The sequence below is a fragment of the Amblyomma maculatum genome, unplaced genomic scaffold (assembly GCF_055883805.1).
Source record: "Amblyomma maculatum isolate TAMU_Amacu unplaced genomic scaffold, ASM5588380v1 scaffold_15, whole genome shotgun sequence".
Classification (NCBI taxonomy): domain Eukaryota; kingdom Metazoa; phylum Arthropoda; class Arachnida; order Ixodida; family Ixodidae; genus Amblyomma; species Amblyomma maculatum.
In genome coordinates this window covers 1,106,511-1,127,611 of record NW_028146740.1, presented here as the reverse complement: position 1 = coordinate 1,127,611, position 21,101 = coordinate 1,106,511, and the positions used below count along the sequence as shown (strand labels likewise).

General features: G+C 46.8%; 1 protein-coding gene across 7 annotated transcripts in view; it reads left to right on the top strand.

Annotated features, from left to right (window-relative positions):
* LOC146171902 (isoaspartyl peptidase/L-asparaginase) overlaps positions 1-21,101 on the top strand; it is a 290,995-nt gene that overhangs the window by 150,647 nt on the left and 119,247 nt on the right. The gene's annotated exons all lie outside the window — the stretch shown is intronic.

Below are 21,101 nucleotides of genomic sequence, written 5' to 3'. Positions count from 1 at the left end.
TTTATGTAGAGATGCTGCCTTGAAATCTATACTCTTTTTTTATAAGGGCCAATCAGGATGACACGCACTTCATGATTGCGTTCCTGTCGACCATGGTGCAAGAATTGTGTGCGTCGTCCTCTACAGCCACCTTTTTGGAGTGCTGCAAACAGCTTGCCTAACAGAGTGCATGGACAACTTTTTTTGTGGCATGGGATTCCTGTCTAGGTTTGTCATTGGATCCCATTTGGGTATGCTGACTGCCTAAGCATACAGTTAAACCTCGGTATAACGAACTTCAGTATATCGAAATCCTCGATATAATGAAGTTACAAGGAATACATAACATAGTGCCAAATGAAACCATGTATATTTTATCTCGATATAACAAAGTAAATGTTTCTGTAATTTCATTACAGCAAAATCTTCAGACAAATAAATTTTACCCGGAAGGACAAAAATTTTGCAGAGGCGACAATGGCCAAGGGGAAAGAGTTGCCAGCGCGCGTGACTTGGGTAACCCACGTAGACGGGCCTCCTGGGGTGTGCGACATTCGCTCTCTACAAGCAAGAGATAAGCTATAAGCCGCTAGAGTATCCGTGCCCCTGCCTCCTGCTCCTTTTTTTTCTTCCTGTCTTTTTGCTTCGTCACAAATGGAGGAGACCGGCAGCTCCGTTCCTCCTCCCCCCCCCCCTTCCCCCTTTCTGCTCTGCTCACCCCTTTGCTGTGATCCAAAGAACCTCTTCCCCGTGCCTGCGGAGGCTGATGCTTCAGCGTGCACACCCGTCTGTCTGTCATTGGCCCTTTCTCGCATGGCTCTCATGCAGCCACCGCTACTGCAGTAGTTTGTGCGCTGCTTGTCACTCGGTTTGCCGATTCCGACTCTCCTTCGCTTTGGTTTCTAGCATGCATTGCTACAGTCGCTGTTTGTACACTGCTTTCTGCTCGTTTCGTCGATTCTCCTCTAAGACTCTCCTTCGCTTTGGTTTCCCACGTGCGTTGCCGCCATGAATGGTTGTAAACGAAAAGCGCTTTCACTCGAGCAAAAAACAGCAATTCTGGAAGCCGTTTTGAAAGGCGAGAAAAAGAAAGACGTAGCGGCTCGATTTGCCGTATCTCAGAGTATGCTGTCAACAATCTGGAAGGCCAAGGACTCCATCCTCAGCTCTGCAAAGTGTGGCAAGCACTGGGCGTAAGCGATTGAGGACGGCTACCTACGGAGATGGGGACAAGGCTGTGTTCTCCTGGTTTATGCATGCCAGAGCATAGAATGTGCCAGTGAGTGGGGCAGTTTTGCAGCAGAAACCAAAGGACTTCGGTTGCCTGCTTGACAAGGACGCTAGCAGTGGTTGGCTCCACCAATTTAGTCCCGTTACGAGATTGTCGAATGGGTGCTCTGCGAGGAGTCGACATCGGCCGACGCACCTGAAACCGCTACTTGGCTGGAGAAGGAAATGCCAAGAATACTGACGAAGTACCAGCCATCAGAGGTGTACAGTGCAGATGAAACGATTTTTTTATCAAATGCTACCAAATCGGACTCTAGGACTAAAAGGGGATCGCTGTCACGGCGGGAAGCAGAGCAAGCTGCGTATCACAGCTCTTTGCATAAACATGGATGCCACCGACAAACGGGTGTTGCTTGTGATTGGCAAAAGTAAGAAGCCGCAATGTCTTAAGAACGCTCGGAAGCTGGAAGTTGAGTACACTTCGAACAAGAAGGCCTGGATGTCCTGCGACATCTTCTGTGACTGGCTCTGTGCGTTTGACAACGAGATGGAGGGTGACGGCCGCAGTGTTTGCCACTTGGTGGACAAAAGCTGAAAAAGTTTGAGCTGTGGTTTTTCCTGCCGAACTGTACTTTGCTGATTCAGCTGCTCGACCAGGGAATAATAAACAGTGAAGTGCACATACCATTGTCGGTTACACGACAAGCTACTGCTCAATCTCCGCTTGAAATGCCCCACCAAGGTTAATGACTGCGACATTGCAACTAGCATGGAAAAACACAAAGGACAGCGATAAAAGGCACTGACGGGACAGCACGCTAGTGTCCCGTCGGTACCTTTTGTCACTGTCGTTTGTCTTTTTCCACGCTAATTGCAATGTCGCAGTCATTAACGAATACACACCAACTAGCCCAACTGTCTTCCATGATCATAACCCACCAAGGTGGATGTTTTTCAAGCTGTAGACGAGAGTGATGCTGGTGAGGTTACGGATGCTGGCGGCGGCGAAAGCCGCCGCCAGCATCGTAGAGAGTCGTAGAGCGGCAGCGGGCAGTAGCTTTCGCTGAAGTACGCCAGGATGGCAGGATGCAGCTCATCGTATGGCCGGCAACTCGAGGCAGGGCAGACAAGCTGGCAGAGGATGTCAGGTGGCAAGATTTCGGAGAGGACTGCGTGCTTGAACTGCGTGCTTGAACTGCTAGGCCATCTTTCATAGCTAAGCAGACGCAAAAGAAGGTCACGGATTACTTTCAGAGAAAATAAAAACAAAGTCGCTACAACTGGCAAGTGCTTTGGTAATGTTTCCGCATGCTAGGCACGGAGTGTCGATACAATGAAATTTCACTATAACAAAGTAAACTGCCGATTTTTATGACTTTATTATATCAAGGTTTAACTGTACCTGCAATGCCCCTACATTTGTAGATGCAACACAAATGCTGTATATTTGTTACTTTTTTCAATGGTATCTGCACCACCACGAAGGCAGGGGGAATGTTCAACAGATGGAATGTTACAAGTGCCATAGTCATGCAGTGAGACATTTATTAGCGCATACACGTATGCTGCGAAGTCAGGGTGTAGACTAGCCATATGTGAAAGTACTGGAGGTTATCTATAATGGCTGTACAGCAACCATAATTCTGCATAAGAGAATAAAATTTCTATAAAGGTTTATGCTGGACTAGTTGGTATAGCATCATAACTTTTGGAAGCGCTGAGGCAGACATACACTTCTCTCGTGTATGTCTGCCTCAGCGCTTCCAAAAATTATGATGCTTTCAAAAACTTATTAACAAGGTTTTACTGTATGTATACTTAGGACAGGTAGTAACCACAAATCTGGACCATGAAGGGGAAATACCGTGTCAATGCCCATACACGTGACATATAACAAATAATTTTCTTTTCAAGTAAACACGGACTAATCAGTGAATCTGTGGCATTTATTTACCATTCAATCATCACTCGCCAATCCGACTCCGAGCTAGTCCTGTGCTTTGGGGCACGTTCACACCACCAGCCGTTGTCTTCAGTCCCATCTGAACTGTTTGAAATCCTGGTCACCTTGAAACTACGCGATAGAATGTACGTAGACATGGAGTTCCACGTGGAGAAAATCTGGTCAAGCACAGCTGCGAGTGGTGCCCTCTCGAGCCGCCCGGTTAGTGTCTTGTGATTGCCGTTTGCCATCCATTCTGAGTACTGCCTTCGGATTTCAACCTTAAGAGGCAAATTGAGGCTGACGCCCAGAGGTTGCAGCATGCCGGTGGGGCTGCCCAGAATAACGGTCATGTCTGTGCAGATACTGCGCAGGTGTCCTTTAACCCTATCCGTCAAGCGACAGCAGAGGCCACAAAACCAAACCGGGGTGATCAGGGCTGGCGATACCGATGCCGATATGGATTGTGGAAGCTCGCAGCAGAGGGAAAATGTGATAATGAGGATGACCCGCTACTTTGGGCGCCATCCGTGGGCGACGCCTGGAAGCTCTTGTGCGCGACGTTCTGAAGGCTATTCCTTCATGGGTCATGGAAAGTTTGGGTGCAGCCCTTACACAGATTTTCTTTAAATATTTGCATTGGGAAATAGAGGGTGCAACCCATACATATGTGCAGTCCTTACACACATTGCAATTGCAGTCATCTGGTTACCACCAGGAGAATAAGACTGGGGTGGAGCGCATTTGGCAAGCACTCCCAGACTATGACTAGCAGCTTACCGGTATCGCTTAAGAGGAAAGTATACATCAGTTGCATCTTGCCTGCACTCACCTATGGGGCTGAAACGTGGAGCGTAATGAAAAGGGTTTTATTTAACACTTTCCTGTCCGTGCCTATTCCCATCGATAGCGATGGTTTCACGATTCAAATTTTCCAGCACTCCTTGACAAGTGACGTCATCCAATGGGAAATAGAAGAACCTTTCTTTCAGTTTTGCTTTTGATTTAATTTTTTCGCCATGCTGCGCCCGTCCAGATGATCTCTGGAGTCAGGTGATTGACGCTCGTTATTTACATCATGGCATCGACGTCGCGCGCTCTCTCTATGCAGAAATGGGCGTTTCTGCGGAAGTTGATGCATTGAAAAGCTCATTTTTGGATGCCAACAGCAGCAGTGATGACTCGCAAGACGAATTCAGCTCTTCAGACTTTAGCACTTACTGCGAAACTGCATCAAACTGACCCAGAACGTCGACAGCCATGCTCCAATAAGTTCCCCGCTATCGATGGTTGAATTTTCCCGCTTTCAAAGCGCTTCTTGATGAGTGGCGCCATTCAGTGGGAAATAGAAAAACCCTTCTTTCAGTTTTGCTTTTGGTTTTATTTTTTTTGCCGTGGGGGCCATGCTCGTCCAGATGGTCTCCGGAGTCAGGTGATCGATGCTTCTTGTTTATATCAGGGTTGCCACTGGTGTCTACTTTTCGCCAAACGGGCGAATTTCGAAGGTCCATGGTGACTGAATATTATTTGGCAACATGGCGAATTTTTGGCGATTTTCAGTGAGGTCTCGCAATGTGGGTTCTAAGCCCAGTGTCTTGCCAACTAATGAGCAACAACGTCCTCGTAGAATGCACGTGTGGGGTTTAGATATGTATCATGAATGCTCCATGCGCTCAGCTGGCTCAGTGGCACTCGTGCAGTTTCTGCCCACTCATGCGCTGCCACGCGTACGGCTGGCCACCACTCTTGCAGTGCCGTACATTCGGCTGGGACGTGTTCGACACAAGTGCCACCGTGGCTGCCTCACGGTGGAGCATGGTAAAATCCCTCCGTGTAGCGAATGCTGACAGATGCACTTCTCAGTGCAGCGGTATTTCACCCGTAATGAGTGAAAGCAAACTGCGACGAAGATCAAGAAAAAAAAAAGGAGACGAAGCATGTTAATGGGCACATTCGAAAGAAATGTTAAATGTGATATCAATCGCAGTACCAAATTATTTGTGTTTGGGTGGTGCCCTACAAAGCTGAACCGCCACAATGTACATGAGTGCTTCTCACGTTGGTCTGACTCGTATAGGGCCGTTCTGCAAATGCTTCCTTTGACATACGCTACTTCCTGTGCATCGACGCGAAAACATGTGCGCCTCAGGAGCCGTGCACTTCAGCTACAGTGCATTTTAGCTGGAGAAACATACTATCAAATGCTCTGTCTGCATTATATTTCTATAGTTGAATACCAAATTATAAGCTCAGGATTTTGGATGCTTCTGGCATGTTTGGTATAGTCAAATATCAAACAACTGATTTCGTTTACTGCTCAGAGGAGTAGTGCACCAGTAATATACATTGTGGGGCTAGTTGGTTCATACTCAGATTGGTTTTACCAATCTGAGTATGAACCCAACACTACATCGCCCAACACTACATTGGCCCTCCAACCGATGAACCAAGGTATAATTCAGTATGTAAAGACTAAATACCGCAGGCGCGTGCTGGAATTCATGCTACTGTCCAATGAAGTCGGTAAACAGTACGACGTGGATCTTCTGAGCGGTCAACATTCTTGCCTACATTTGGATGAACACGCCTGCGCACGTCATCGCTAACTGTTTTCGACACAGTGGCTTCGTTTTGCCTGAGCCCTGCAATGACACAGTGGCAGAAGTTTCGCCAGACGACAATGCAGATGACTGCCCGGATTTCGGAGGTGTGCTGCCAGATGCGATGACACTCGCCGATTACATCAGCATTGATGACGGCGTTGCTACAGCCGGCTCTCTAACTGAGGAAGCAATTGTCCGGGACGTACTGCATGGCGAAGATTCGGAGGAGGATGAGGGGCTACGAGAGGAGCAGCCTCGGCCCCCTCGCACTGTGAAGGAAGCAGCAGAGGCCCTCATTGTGTTAGAGGAATTTTGTTGGGGCACTGCAGATGGCATGCGCGCTGCTGAGCACCTGGAAGGACTGAGGAAAATAGTATCCGCGCGGGTTTCTGCGGGAAAGCAGACAAGCATCCGTGGTTACTTTAAGTAATAAAGGTATGTTAGGATAAAATCGTGCATGTTTTTTTTTTTGTTCTCTCGATAATTCGGACATTCGGTTAATTCGGACATATCTTACGGTCCATAGAAGTCCGAATTAACGAGCTTTTACTTTATTTTGCACCTGTTAGCACCTGTTAGTCTATCAACCTGATTGGAGAACCAATAATTAATCTCGTGTGGACAGAATTTTTTCATGCCATTTTGGAAGCATGACGCCACAATGCCTCTTTTTACGAGCTTCGAATGGGCTGAGCTATACGGAAGGGCTTTTACTTCTAGGTTCAAATGCCCAGCATACATGGCAATCAGTAAAATATAAGGTCAGATCAAGGAACTTAATGCGATTGTTCACAGCCACTTCATGTGTAATTCCAGCGGCGAAAGCACTTCACAAAATATCATGCACAGGTCATTCACTTCCGAAGGTTATTCACTTGCGCACAGTGACCCGGCTAGTTTTGCTGGGTGCGAAATGTATCAGCACTCCTCCTGTAGCCATCTCGTTGAACAAGCACAGCTATCTGATATCATATAATCGATGTACACGTGATACAGGTGCATGCACATAGTGACTGGGTTTTTTTTTGAGGTGCTAACGTATTATATGCTGATAGCATAGCATTTGTTGTCAGTTCAGCGCTGTGTTTGTCCCTTGGCCTTGTGCTGTTGCGCTACTTCACTAGGTATTAAGCCAAGGGGCGTGCAGCCGACACTTTAAGGAGAAAGCATGTAGTTCAGTATGTCTAACCTCTACTATACATTTGCGTTGGATTCTCAGAATATCCAAGATTGATTCTATACAAGGGATGTGTTGCAGTCAATTGTAGTGAAACCTGCAGAGCACATCAAGCCATATATTGCCATAGAAGAGACATCTGGGCAAGTTGGTACGGTGACAGGACAGGCGCTGGCTCGCAACTGAAATTTATTGAGTGAAACACACTATAAAAACCCTATCCAAGCCTCACTAAACCACGCACCAACCAAATATTAAGTTATGACGACCCAGCACAAATGTCACGGTCAAGAAATCCAACCTCATTATCTGCTAAAGTGATTGACGGGTCGCTAACACATTCTTTGCTTCTTGTTCTTCGTGCTCGTCTTAAGTGCTGTTTATTCATTATGACATCAAGCCAGCTGTACAAAATGAGTGCAGAAAATTGTTTTCATAATAAGCCCTTGGTGTTTTACGACAGCTCTGATGAGATTATTCAGTGAGTGCGTATTTTCATCAGCTTCTCTTTTCAAGCATGTTTTAAACTGCTTAGTGCATGCTGAGTTATTTATACATGACACCTTTGCATGACAGTGAAAAGTATCCCTGGGTAAAATATTTAAGGATTGATCATTGGATAAGGGCGCCGATGTTTGGCAAGGCATGATTCTGACTTTCTACATTGGAACAATATTGTTACGTGGAAGATTTACAGTCCCAAAGCTATCCGCACAACTAACATTGATCAGGGCACCGATTTCACAACACTCAGCATCGTCGTCTTCTCAGAGTCTGTTGCACTTCTTCATCCTCATCACGAACAGCGAATACAGCTAAGTAACACTACCCCCCCGCGGGAAAAGCACAGTCCCGGTGCGGTCTATGTTAGCGAAATAGAACGTTGATGATAGGGCTTTAGACGGGACACATGCACTATTTCGGAGGTTGGAGCTGTGGACGGGGACTTCGGAACCACAGATTCAACTTCGTATGTGACGTCGGTCACGGGGCACAAAACACGGTAAGGACCAGTGTAACGGGGCAAAAGTTTTTCACACAAGCCCACTCGATGGCACGGGAGCCACAGCAAGACGAGAGATCCAGGAGTGTAGTGGACATCACGGTGGCGGCTGTCGTACCGGATCTTTTGAGAGTCTTGGGATGCAGAGAGCCTGGCATGAGCTATCCGGCGGGCATCATGAGCTCGGGTGACGGCATCACTGGTGTAAGTACTGGTGGCGTCTGCCGCGGGTAGAGAGGTGTCGAAGGGTAGTAACGGGTGTCGGCCAAATAATAAATAAAATGGGGAGTATCCAGCGGTAGAATGTACAGATGAATTGTAGGCGAATGTGACAAAGGGGAGATGAACGTCCCAATCTCGATGGTCGTCAGACACATACATGGCCAGCATGTCTGTGAGGGTACGATTTAGACGTTCCGTGAGGCCGTTGGTCTGGGGGTGATATGCGGTGGTGAATTTGTGGCGGACGGAGCACGAACGGAGAATTTCGTCAACCACTCGCGACAGGAATCAGCGGCCACGGTCAGTTAGTAGTTCGCGAGGAGCACCATGATGAAGAATTACGTTTTCTAGAAGGAAGTCAGCGACGTCTGTGGCGCAGCTGGTCGGGATGGCTCGGGTAATAGCGTACCGAGTAGCGTGATCGGTGGCGACGGCGATCCATTTGTTCCCCGAGGTGGAAACTGGAAAGGGGCCAAGGAGGTCAACGCCTATACGGGAAAACGGGTCAGTTGGTATGGGTATCGGCTGCATATGACCTGACGGCGAAATTGTGGGCTTCTTCCGACGCTGACACAGTTCACATACGGCAATGTACTGCTGGACAGAGCGGTAGAGCCCCGGCCAGTAGAAACGTCGGCGCAGGTTGTCGTATGTGCGAGAGACACCCAAGTGGCCAGCCGTGGGAGCATCATGGAACTGTTCAAGGATGGTGGAATGCAGGTGTTGGGGAACGCCATCTGGTCGCATATTACGTCGGTATAGGGTGTTCTCGTGGAGCACAAATAAGGCGAGAGATGGGTCAGGTCGGTTGGAGGTAAGACGGAGAATAATGGAATGCAGAGAAGGATCTAAATACTGTTTCTTGGCAATGTTGGCAAAGGCGGAGACAGACAAGACATATGCATCATCATCAGAGTCTGTAGGACTAGGGGAGTCGACGGGATGACGTTACAAACAGTCTGCATCTTGGTGAAGCCGGCCAGACTTGTAGACGACGGAAAAGGTGTACTCTTGTAATCATAGCGCCCAGCGCCCCAAACGGCCAGTAGGATCTTTGAGAGAGGAAAGCCAGCACAAGGCATGATGGTCTGTTATCACAATAAAATGGCGACCAAACAAATAAGGGCGGAATTTCGTAATAGGCGCCAGGCACTCTCGCTCTGTAATAGAATAATTTTGTTCGGGTGTTGAGAGGAGACGGCTGGCATACGCAATCACCCTTGTACGGCCGTGTTGTCGCTGAGCGAGTATAGCTCCTATTCCATGGCCACTTGCGTCGGTACGGAGTTCAGTATTGGCTGAAGGGTTGAAGTGAGCCAAGACTGGTGGCATAGCTAGAGCAGCAATAACTCTGAGAAAGCTGCAACTTGTTCAGGCCCCCAATAGAATGAAACGTCTTTCTTGAGGAGTTGGGTGAGCGGACGAGCAAGGACTGCGAAGTTCGGGACGAATCGCCGGAAATAAGAACATAGGCCAATAAAGCTTTGGACATCGCTGGATGAACGCGGAGTGGGAAAATCTCTGACGGCACGTATCTTGTCAGGGTCAGGCTGAACACCGGAAGCATTAACCAAGTGACCAAGCACTTTGATTTCCCGATGGCCGAAACTGCATTTCTTTGAGTTGAAGGCCGGCGCGGCGGAATAGCTCAAGAATGGTAAAAAGGCGAGAGAGGTGGCTGTCAAAAGTGGACGAGAAAACAATGACGTCGTCTAAGTAACAAAGACAATTCGTCCACTTGAAGCCGCGCAGCAATGAGTCCATCATCCGTTCGAAAGTTGCAGGGGCGTTACATAGGCCAAAAGGCATGACTTTGAATTGATAAAGGCCGTCAGGGGTGATGAACGCTGTTTTTTCACGGTCTCTCTTGTCGACAGAAATCTGCCAGTAGCCGGAACGAAGGTCGATGGATGAAAAGTAGCTGGCTCCGTGCAAACTATCAAGCGCGTCGTCGATGCGCGGAAAAGGATATACATCTTTTTTGGTTATCTTATTCAAATGACGGTAGTCAACGCAGAATCTCCAACTGTTATCCTTCTTCTTGACCAACACGACAGGGGATGCCCAGGGGCTACTGGAAGGCTCGATTATGTCGTTCGCTAACATCTTTTCGACCTCCGTTTGAATGACGCGTCGCTCGGCCAGCGAAACGCGATAGGGCCGCCTGTGAATAGGACTGGCGTCACCGGTGTCAATGCGGTGGGTGACAACTGTCGTTTGAGCCAGTGAGCGGGTACCGAAGTCGAAAAGTTCACTGTAGGTAAACAAAAGCTTGTGTAACACAGCGGCGAATTCAGGTTGCAGATCAGCTGCAATCATGCTGTTAAGCGGATCAGGGCGCTATGTGGACGACGAGGGGTTGTTGGCAGGGACGGCAGTTGTATGATCTGTAGACAGAGCTGAAATGGCACAATCGGTAATCGGGGACATCGCAGCTAATGAAATTCCCTCGGGCAGAACTTGAGTTGAAAAGCTGAAGTTAAGGACAGGGAGAGTGGTGCGGTTCTGGGAGATGTGCACAATTAGATGAGGAAGGGTGACGTGCCGCTGCAGCATGACATCAGTAATGGGACAAGCAAGATAATCGCCATCTGGGGCGGGTGGAAATGGCGACATAGGGATGTAAACGGCAGTTTAGGAGGAAGGCGGCTAAATTGCGCTGATCGAAGGCGGGGTGAGCAGGAGGGGTCTTCAGAGCCGAGCGGAAGGTCCAAGCGAAGTAGGCCACTAGAGCAGTCAATAAGGGCAGAGTGGGCTGTTAAGAAGTCAATGCCAAGGATAACGTCATGGGCGCATTCGTGTAGGACAATGAACAACACTGGGGCATGACGGCCAGCAACGGTAACTCGCACCGTACACATGCCAACCACGGCAGCAAGGCTACCATTTGCGACGGGAACTGTGGCCGAGACGACTAGGGTAAGGAGTTTGTTGAGACGACGGCGAAATGAGGAGCTGAGAACGGACCAACTGTCCGTACAGGAGCCCAACTGGCTCCTGTATCAATGAGAGCAGAAACGGGAACTCCATCCACAAGGACATCGACGCGGTTATTTTGTAGGGCAGAGGTCAGCAGAGATTTTTCGGTCCGGGGCATAAATGCAGCGTCACCTCCGGGAGCTGCCTTGGCTAGTTTTCCGGTACGTGGCCAGAATATGACGGTGGCGAACTGCGGCGAGGAAGAGGAGAACGCGAACGTCGTGCTTGCGGGGATGGTGAACGGTTGACAGCACGGACAGTGGAACCGGGGTCAGGAAGGGTCTGGTCGGGGCAAGGTGGGGAATAGCGAGGGGCATAGTCTCCGCGGCGGTCGACGTAGGTGTACTGACGAGATGGCGTGTACCAGCGAGAACAAGTAAAACAGATGGGGCGATTGTCCTGGGTACGCCATTCATTTGGGTACTGCAGCCATGAAATTAGGAGACGCCTGCTTCTGGGAAAGAGAGAAATGGTTAGCCTTGACCGCCTAGTAAAGAGCAGAGACATTAGTCTGCCAACCAAGATCCGTATAACTCGTGCTATGGTCTTTCCAGTTGTGATGTATGGATGCGAGAGTTGGACTGTGAAAAAGGCTGACCGCCGAAGAATTGACGCGTTTGAATTGTGGTGCTGGCGAAGACTCTTGAGAGTTCCTTGGACTGCCAGAAGATCAAATCAGTCGATATTGTCAACCATAAACCCTGACTGCTCATTGGAGGGTCAAATTCTAAAGTTAAAGCTCAGCTGCTTTGGTCATCTGATGAGAAGAGAGGAGTCGCTGGAGAAAGATTTGATGTTGGGAAAAGTTGAGGGTCGCCGGAGAAGGGGTAGGCAGCGAACGCGATGGTTAGATGGCATCCTCGAGGCACTGCAGATGAAGTTATGTGATGTTAGGAAGATAGTGAGAGACCGGAAAGCGTGGCGTGACATGGTCCATAGGGTCCATAGGGTCCATAGGGTCCATAGGGTCCATAGGGTCCATAGGGTCCATACAAAAATGCTCGGAATATAACTAGTCCTTATACATAGCATTCATTGATTACGAAAAAGCATTTGGCTCAGTTGAAACCTCGGCGGTGATGCAGGCATTGCGAAATCAGGGGTTAGACGAGCCGTACGTGAAAGTGCTGGAAGATATATATAGTGGCTGCATAGCAACCATAGTTCTGCATAAAGAAAGTAACAAAATTCCCACAAAGAAAGGTGTTAGGCAAGGAGACACAATCTCTCCAGTACTATTCACAGCTTGTTTAGAGGAAGTATTGAGAGACTTGGAATGGGAGCAGTTAGGAATAAGGGTTGATGGAGAATGCCTCAGTAATCTGTGAGGGAAACGCGCGCTCGCTTTTAGCTTCGCCCGCGTCAGTTGCAACCGGCAGGTCCTGACATTTCGCCCCTTATGGTTTATACAAAGTCCGTCATCAACATCGAACATTTATTGTGTACGAGGAATAAAATACAGTCAATAATCCGCTCACGCGCGCGCTCCTTCGTCAGTGCGGCCGTGCACGGTCGAATGAAGCTTCGGGTACACTCCAACATTTTTTACCCCTAAGTTTTGTAGAAAAACAAATTTATCAGGCTATGCAATGTGCCTTTGAATGTTTTAAGCAGGTGTAGCGCGACCTGACGTGAACGCGTGGTGAACTGTTGGGTGGAGATTCTGTCGACCGCTGCCGTTTTCGTTTAGATCAGAAGAGGCACCGGCAAAAATTCATGGCGTGTCTCAGATTCAAAGTAAAGAACAAAAATTTACTCATATAGTAAAAATTTCACTTGTCTAGTGGAGTGGGCTGTTCTAGCTTCGTTCAAAACATATCAGTCGGTTGAAAGACCGAAGATGTATATGTAGTCTCGCGACTACTTTTAATCAAGCAAATGGGCATAAACAGTTAAGCAGAATCGAAAACAGCGGCAAACAATAAAAAAATTGTCCTTCAAAGTTACACATTGCACTATTTATTCATCAAAATGCGACCTGCGTCTAGAAAATTCAGTCTCAAAATCTTCCTGCACGGCTTGTGCACATAAGGAGTTGGCCTCTCGGTCTTCTCTGTCACTTTCCTGGTATAATTAATTGAGAAGAAGAATTCTGAGAAATGTAGAAATGTTTTGAATATCGAAGAAGCGGACCTAATAACATAGCTGTTGTCAATTTCTTTCTGGCAACTCGGTGTTAAATTCTAAAATGCTGACTGAATCAGGATCATAAGTACTTTGAGAACATTTGTGTGTAGTAGGTGCATAGCAGCTTTTTCAAAAAAAAAAAAAAAAAGGCTTGTCCAATAGGGCAACAAACTCTGGTTTCGGATAATGCAGTCCACTAGAATATTGTCCTCGTAGAAGAGCGTACTACATGGGGCTGCTTCTTTCGCTAGTTTCAAGAAGTATAGCGCAAGCGTCACACCCGAAGTTGATTAACTAAACGATATATCCAGCGACGTAAGGTAAACCGGAATATGTGACAGTGGGAAATGGGATGGTAGGAGATGCCATCACTTCCTTCAGTGCCTTGATTTTGCTCTCAGATGAAACGTCCGTCTTGCCAATGTAGTCATGTGCCGCTAGCTGTTACGGCCCTCGCATCTAGCATATGTCATTCCCTTCCGCACTTACTTTCCCGAAGAGAGCCTCAATGGGTCGCTATATAAGGCTTGAAATGAGTCTTAATGAGTCTTCAGTGAGAGTGTCCTTCTTTAACGCTTTAGAAGTTTCTTGCATACTTTCGATATAGCAGGTGAACTCATTTGTAAGTCACTGCATCGAGTATCACCTTCATCATTTATTGGCCTCTTTTTATCACTTCGAGCACAAGTGGCGCCATGAATACCAAACCATTTTTTATTATTTTCATAATATGCCTAATATGTAAATATTTCATTAAAACAATGTTTATTTGCAAAATTAAAATAATGTTTATAATACCACACATTGGCTAATATATGAATTGTAATAACAATTAAAACTCTGCCTACAACGTCTATTTTGACTGTTATACTAATACTTTATATCATGCAAGCATTTTGCAATTTACATTACATTTTTATGAAATTATTTTCATCTTCAGTGCTACATGAATGGTTTCGCATCTAGCGCTGAAAGGCTGTTTTGTTGTTGCAAATGAGTTGCTGTCATGTTAGACTTGAACAAGTTTCGATGTGATCACTGCTCATTCAGTTTTTTTTTTGTTCCTATTCTTGTACAGGCTTGGGAAAAATTCGGATTATAATGGACAAAAGTAGCTACCATGCCGCAATATATGCCATGCTTGTGGAACGTTTGCTGAACGACGGTATTTTTTATATCCGTTCACGTGTGTAGTACGTTGACGACACGCCGCTGCAGCATCTACCTTCTGTGTTCTTTAATTTCGGGGCTGTACTCACCACGAAACTCGCGAGCGACAGCGCGAAACCATGCAAAAGCCACCTGCCGCCGCTGAAGCAGATGCTCAGTGAACAGTGAGCAGGTCGCGCCCCTTGCGGCGGCGGAGAGCGCAACTCAAGGAGAAACGTTCCCATTGTTCCCGCGGCGATTGAGAAGGCCGTAAGAAAGAGCGCGCGCTCTCCCTCGAGACCGGCCGTGAGTCGGGCTGATGAGGATGATGATGATAGTTGTTTAAAGTTCACTGTTCCAAATGTAGGTGCCCTGCTGTCTGACTTAGAGCAAAATCGAAAATTTCGAACTATTATAACATCACTAATATTTGTTATATGAAAAAAGTGCTCCTAACATTGTATTCATTACACTTTCTAGTATCTAGCAAAGTGTCCAAGTGAATTTTTGGTAGTGTGGTTATTTTTTCATAGTTTCCGCAAATTATGAACAACTAATGTCATCTCTTGAACTAATTGGCCAATTGGAAAAATAGTTACATATCTGAAATCAGTGCAAGAAACTGAATCAGAATACTGTGTTTTATCAAATTTGGTAAAAACGTTGGAAAACTAATTCCAAGAGCCATGGCTCCCTTTAACCATCCACCGTAGCGCTGTGGCCATTTTGGGATTCGCGGCTGCCAGGCCGGTGATTCTTTGGGCATGCCTCGAAATGTGCAGCTTTCCAATTGTATCTTATTTAAGAACATTGGTTCATGCCACCAACATAGGTGGTTTTCTGCCCTCTATAGCCTTAATCAAGGAAGCGTAACGACCCTTTCTCGGCTAAGTAATGGGTCAAATTGAGGGTCACGAGGCACTGTTCAAAGGAACTGACAGGTTCAGTCCAGTTCAGTCGTTCCGTTGTGTCCGACTCTTCGTGACCCTATGGACCATATCACGCCACGCTTTCTGGTCTCTCACTATCTTCCTAACATCACATAACTTCATCTGCAGCGCCTCGAAGATGCCATCTAACCATCGCGTTGGCTGCCTACCCCTTCTCCGGTGACCCTCAACCTTTCCCAAGTCCAATCTTTCTCTAGCGACTCCACTCTTGTCATCAGATGACCAAAGTAGCTGAGCTTGAACTTTAGAATTTGACCCTCCAATGAGCAGTCAGGGATTATGGTCAACAATATCGACTGATTTGATTTTCTGGCAGTCCAAGGAACTCTCAAGAGTCTCCGCCAGCACCACAATTCAAATGTGTCAATTCTTCGGCGGTCAGCCTTCTTCACAGTACAACACCGCATCCATACATCACAACTGGAAAGACCATAGCACGATTTATACGGATCTTTGTTGGCAGTCTAATGTCTCTGTTCTTTACTAGGCGCTCAACGCTAGCCATGGCTCTCTTTCCTAGAAGCAGGCGTCTTCTAATTTCATGGCTGCAGTCTCCTTCCGGGGTAATCTTGGAGCCCAAGAAGAGAAAATCTGTCACAGCTTCCACTTCTTGTCCCTTGATGCTCCAGGACTTGTTGTTGTTGAGGACAAGCTGTCGGGCTAGTTGGTTTTCCATAGTTATAGCAGCGCGTCTTACGTGTTCCTCCGTCTTCGTCCTTGTCGGGCTACGCGCTGCTATAACTATTGTTGTTGTTGTTCTCCTCTAATTTGATAGGACTTGATAGGGCAAGATGCCATGATCTTTCTCTTTTTAATGTTGAGTGTAAAGGCCCACTGTCCACCCTCCGGTCGAAAATATTTTCTTCCCTGGTGACTGTCAGACTTCGCGCCTAGAACGCAAGGCCGCAAAATGTTTTTGAAAAGAGTAACTAATAACGCAGTTACAGCCACCGCAATCACCAGATTCTGTCAGGCTTCTCTCCTTCCGTTCCCTCGCAAAGGTTTTTCACTCTCCTGCCCAAGGTCGTCTAGCCTCCGCAAGACAAATTCCCCTCCCTCCTCCGCGTTTGGCGGGAGGTGGGGCGTGGCACACCGCCTGCGCGAGAAAAAAAAAGCATGCTTTTACTTGCCTTTTTGGCTATGTACATATCTGTTTTTACCAGTTTTACTTTCCGTCCCGGCATCTTACACCGTGGTTTTTATTGCTTTTAGTCTTTTCAGCCTTTCACCTTATCATCGTTTTTACTCTTGGACGTGACTACACTGTTTCGGTGATTGTGCAGGATCGCATTTGGCCACACCCCCCCTCTTTGTACCTTATATATGTGTCCTGCTTCTGAATAAAATTTCAGTTGTTAGTCAGCACCTGTGCCTTTGTTTCCTTTCCTTCGTGTTTCGTCCCGTTCCTTGCGCTGTTTTATTTCATTAGCACAGAAGCTTCCTTTGATATTTTTGATTGTCTTATACAGAGCTCTTGTGTTCCTCAATTGGCTGTTGTCCTCAACTGCTTGGCACTGTATGTTCAGGAAGGCATTCTTATCTCTCCTTGCTATTTTCTGAAAATCCGCATTGAGAACCTTGTATCTTTCTCTTTCCCCCATAACTTTTGCCATCCTCCTTTCCTCAGCTATTTGCAAAGCCTCTTCAGATAACCAGTTTGCTTTCTTACATTTCTTTTGCTTTGGAACTACCTTAGTAGCAACTTCTTGTATTATATCACGAACATCAGTCCACATCTCTTCATGCTCTCTGTCTTCTAGATCTATTTCTTGAAATTGATTCCCCACTTCCACAGCATATTCTGATAGAATTTGATCCAGATCATACTTGAAAGGCCTTCTAGTTTTCTGCGTTTTCCTCAATCGAGGCTTAAATTTGGCAACAAGAAGCTGATGATCGGTGCCACAATCGGCCCCAGGCCTTGTTTTTACTGCTTGTATAGCGTTTCTCCATCTCTGCCGGCAAAGCATATAATCAATCTAATTCCTGTACAGGCCGTCTGGTGAAGTCCATGTGTACAGGCGCCTCTTGTGCTATTGAAAATGAGTATTCGCTATGGTCAGGTTGTTTTCTTGACAAAACTCTGCTAGCCTCTGCCCAGCTTCATTTGGCTCACCAAGATCGAACTTGCCTGTAATTCCGGATATTTCTTCATTCCCTACCTTAGCTTTCCAGTCTCCTATGAGAAGAAGGACGTCTGATGACGGAGTGCGGTGTAAAAGGCATTGCAGATCAGCATAAAATCTCTCAATGTCAGCTTCTTCAGCAGTAGTGGTCGGTGCATAGACTTGGATAACTGTTATGTTGAAAGGCTGACCTTGGATCCGAAGTGAAATCATTCGGTCGTTTTTGGGATTGCACCCTAGCACTGCTTTGCCCATTCATCTGCTTACTATGAGAGCGACCCCATTGTTTCTCCTGCATTCGTGCCCACAATAAAAGACATAATGGTCGCCGGAATTAAATTCTCCTATTCCGGTCCACTTGAGCTCGCTGATACACAAGATATCAATGTTCAATCTGTCCATTTCTCGCTTGACGACATCCAGTTTACCTTGCGTCATAGATCTTACATTTCATGTTGCTATGTGATATACTGACAGGTACCATACATCAAACCCACACAAACCTCTACTGGTCGGTATGTCCTAGACCCCCTCGGAATACCAGCTAAGGAAACAACCCTTCATCCCTCAACACATCCACCGAGAGCTCCCAAAAAATGTGCTCCCATCCTAAAATGGCCCGTATGGGTGGATGCTGCATGCACAGGTGATCAAGAAATCGCAGCTGTGGTGGGTTCCACCTCACCCCTCTCATCGCACTTCCCCTGAGTCTGCAGATGAAGTCGTCATTACAATAGCCATAACCCGCACTGAAGTCTAGTACATCTTAACAGATTGGAAAGTTTTAAATTTTGCGCGAGTCTATTCTCCTGCTTTTGGCTTACTGGGCCCACCCGATTCAGCCCCACCGCGGCACTTGGAGCTGATATGGGTGCTTGCACACTTGGGGAGTCCATGAAATGAGGCCACCAACCATTTATTCCAAGAAATTCACGTAGGACACTCGTTTCAATCCAGCAGACCAGGTAGAATTGGCAGAGATATTGTTACGGTGCGCAATATCGAGATGACGACGGCGACGCGCTGGTGTGGTGTTGTGAAGAAGACAACGCTCGGGCTAGCTGAGTTCGTTCTAGTGGTGTGTGTTTGTGACAGTTATCTAGCGTATACAGCTATGTACGTTTCCCTTAACAATATCAAAGCTAATCAATAAGCACAAAGTGGCTGATATATAAGGAAGTATAATAACATGGGGAAAATTAAGAATGCTCTAAAGAACGGTTGTAACCTGAAAGTGGTGAAGAAGAAATTGGGCATAGGTAAAAATCAGGGCGACAAACTGGATTCCATGGGAAGGAAAGTGTAGCAGGGGGCGGCAGAAAGTTAGGTGGGCGGATGAAGTTGATCAAGTGGATGCAGCTAGCATAGAACCGGGTTAATTGGAGAAATATGGGAGAGACCTTCGCCCTGCAGTGGGTATAGCCTGGCTGATGACGATGATGATGATGCGCTGAGGGGCAAGGTGGGGAACGTCATCATGAATATGAAAAGATAGTCAAAGTAGCCAAAGTATTCAGGACAATAATAAGATTGGCAGTAGGGAAAAGTAGTCAGATGTTCTGCCAGTAACGAAGGATGAGGTTAAGAAAGCGTTAGAAACTATGAAAAGGGGAGAAAGCAGCTGGAGAGGATCAGGTAACTAGATTTGTTGAAGGATGGGGGGGATATCGTGGTAGGAAAAGTGGCCACTCTATATACGCAATGCTAGGTGTCATCGATGGTACCGGAACCATGGAAGAACGCAAACATTATCTTAATTCATGAGAAAGGGGGGCGCTAAAGACTTGAAAAATTACAGACCAATCAGCTTATTGTCTGTTATGTATAAAGTATTGACTAAGCTAATCGCTAATAGAATCAGCACAACCTTAGACTGCAATCGAGTAAAAGGTCAAGCAAGATTTCGGAAAGGGTACTCTACTATCGATCATATCCATAATATCAACCAGGCGATAGAAAAATGTTCTGAATATAACCAGCCCTTATATATAGCATTCATTGATTACGAAAAAGCATTTGACTCAGTAGAAACCAGTGAGGTCATTCAGGCATTGCGAAATCGGGGTGTAGACAAGCCATACGGAAAAGTACTAAAAGATATCTATAGTGGCACAGTTCGGTTCAGTTCAGTTCAGTCGTTCAGTCGTGTCCGACTCTTCGTGACCCTATGGACCATGTCACGCCACGCTTTCCAGTCTCTCACTATCTTCCTAACATCACATAACTTCATCTGCAGTGCCTCGAAGATGCTATCTAACCATCGCGTTCGCTGCCTACCCCTTCGCCGGCGACCCTCAACCTTTCCCAACATCAAGTCTTTCTCCAGCGACTCCTCTCTTCTCATCAGATGACCAAAGTAGCTGAGCCTTTGGAAAACTTTAACTTTAGAATTTGACCCTCCAATGAGCAGTCAGGGTTTATGGTCGACAATATCGACTGATTTGATCTTCTGGCAGTTCAAGGAACTCTCAAGAGTCTTCGCCAGCACCACAATTCAAACGCGTCAATTCTTCGGCGGTCAGCCTTTTTCACAGTCCAACTCTCGCATCCATACATCACAACTGGAAAGACCATAGCACGAGTTATACGAATCTTGGTTGGCAGACTAATGTCTCTGCTCTTTACTAGGCGGTCAAGGCTAACCATTGCTCTCTTTCCCAGAAGCAGGCGTCTCCTAATTTCATGGCTGCAGTCACTTTCCGAGGTAATCTTGGAACCCAAGAAGAGAAAATCTGTCACAGCTTCCACTTCTTGTCCATTGATGCTCCAGGACTTGATAGGGCAAGACGTCATGATCTTTGTCTTTTTAATGTTCAGTTTAAGCCCAAACTTCTCACTCTCTTCTTGTACGCGCATCAGAAGTCTCTTGAGTTCCACTTCATTTTCTGCCATTAAAGTGGTATCATCCGCATATCTAAGGTTGTTGATACGTTTTCCAGCAATCTTTACTCCAGCTGAAGACTCATCCAGAACGGCCTTCCTCATGATGCACTCTGCATATAGGTTAAATAGGCAGGGTGACAGTATGCAGCCTTGCCTCACTCCTTTCTCAGTCGGAAACCAATCAGTAAGACCATGCCCAGTTCTGACTGTGGCCTCTTGCCCTTCATACAGGTTCCTGAGGAGACAGATGAGGTGAATTGGAACTCCCATCTCTTGGAGAGCTTGCCACAATCTACTGTGATCTACGCAGTCAAACGCTTTTGCATAATCATTAAAGCAGAAGTAGGTGGGTTTCTGGAACTCTCTTGCTTTTTCCATGATCCAGCGAAGGTTGGTAATTTGGTCTCTAGTTCCTCTGCCCTTGCAAAACCCAGCTTGCACGTCCGGAAGCTCCCGATCCACATACTGCTGCAGCCTTCCTTGGAGGATTTTCAACATCACCTTGCTAGCATGCGAAATAAGCGCGATCGTGCGGTAGTTGGAACAATTTTTGGCACTGCCTTTCTTTGTAATGGGGATGTAAACTGACCTCCTCCAATCCTGTGGCCACTGCAGGGTAGTCCAAATCTTCTGACATAATGTATGCAGAGTGTTAACAGCGTCATGGTTGAGGTTTTGAAGCAACTCAGCTGGAATGCCATCAATTCCGCTAGCTTTGTTCTTAGCAAGGC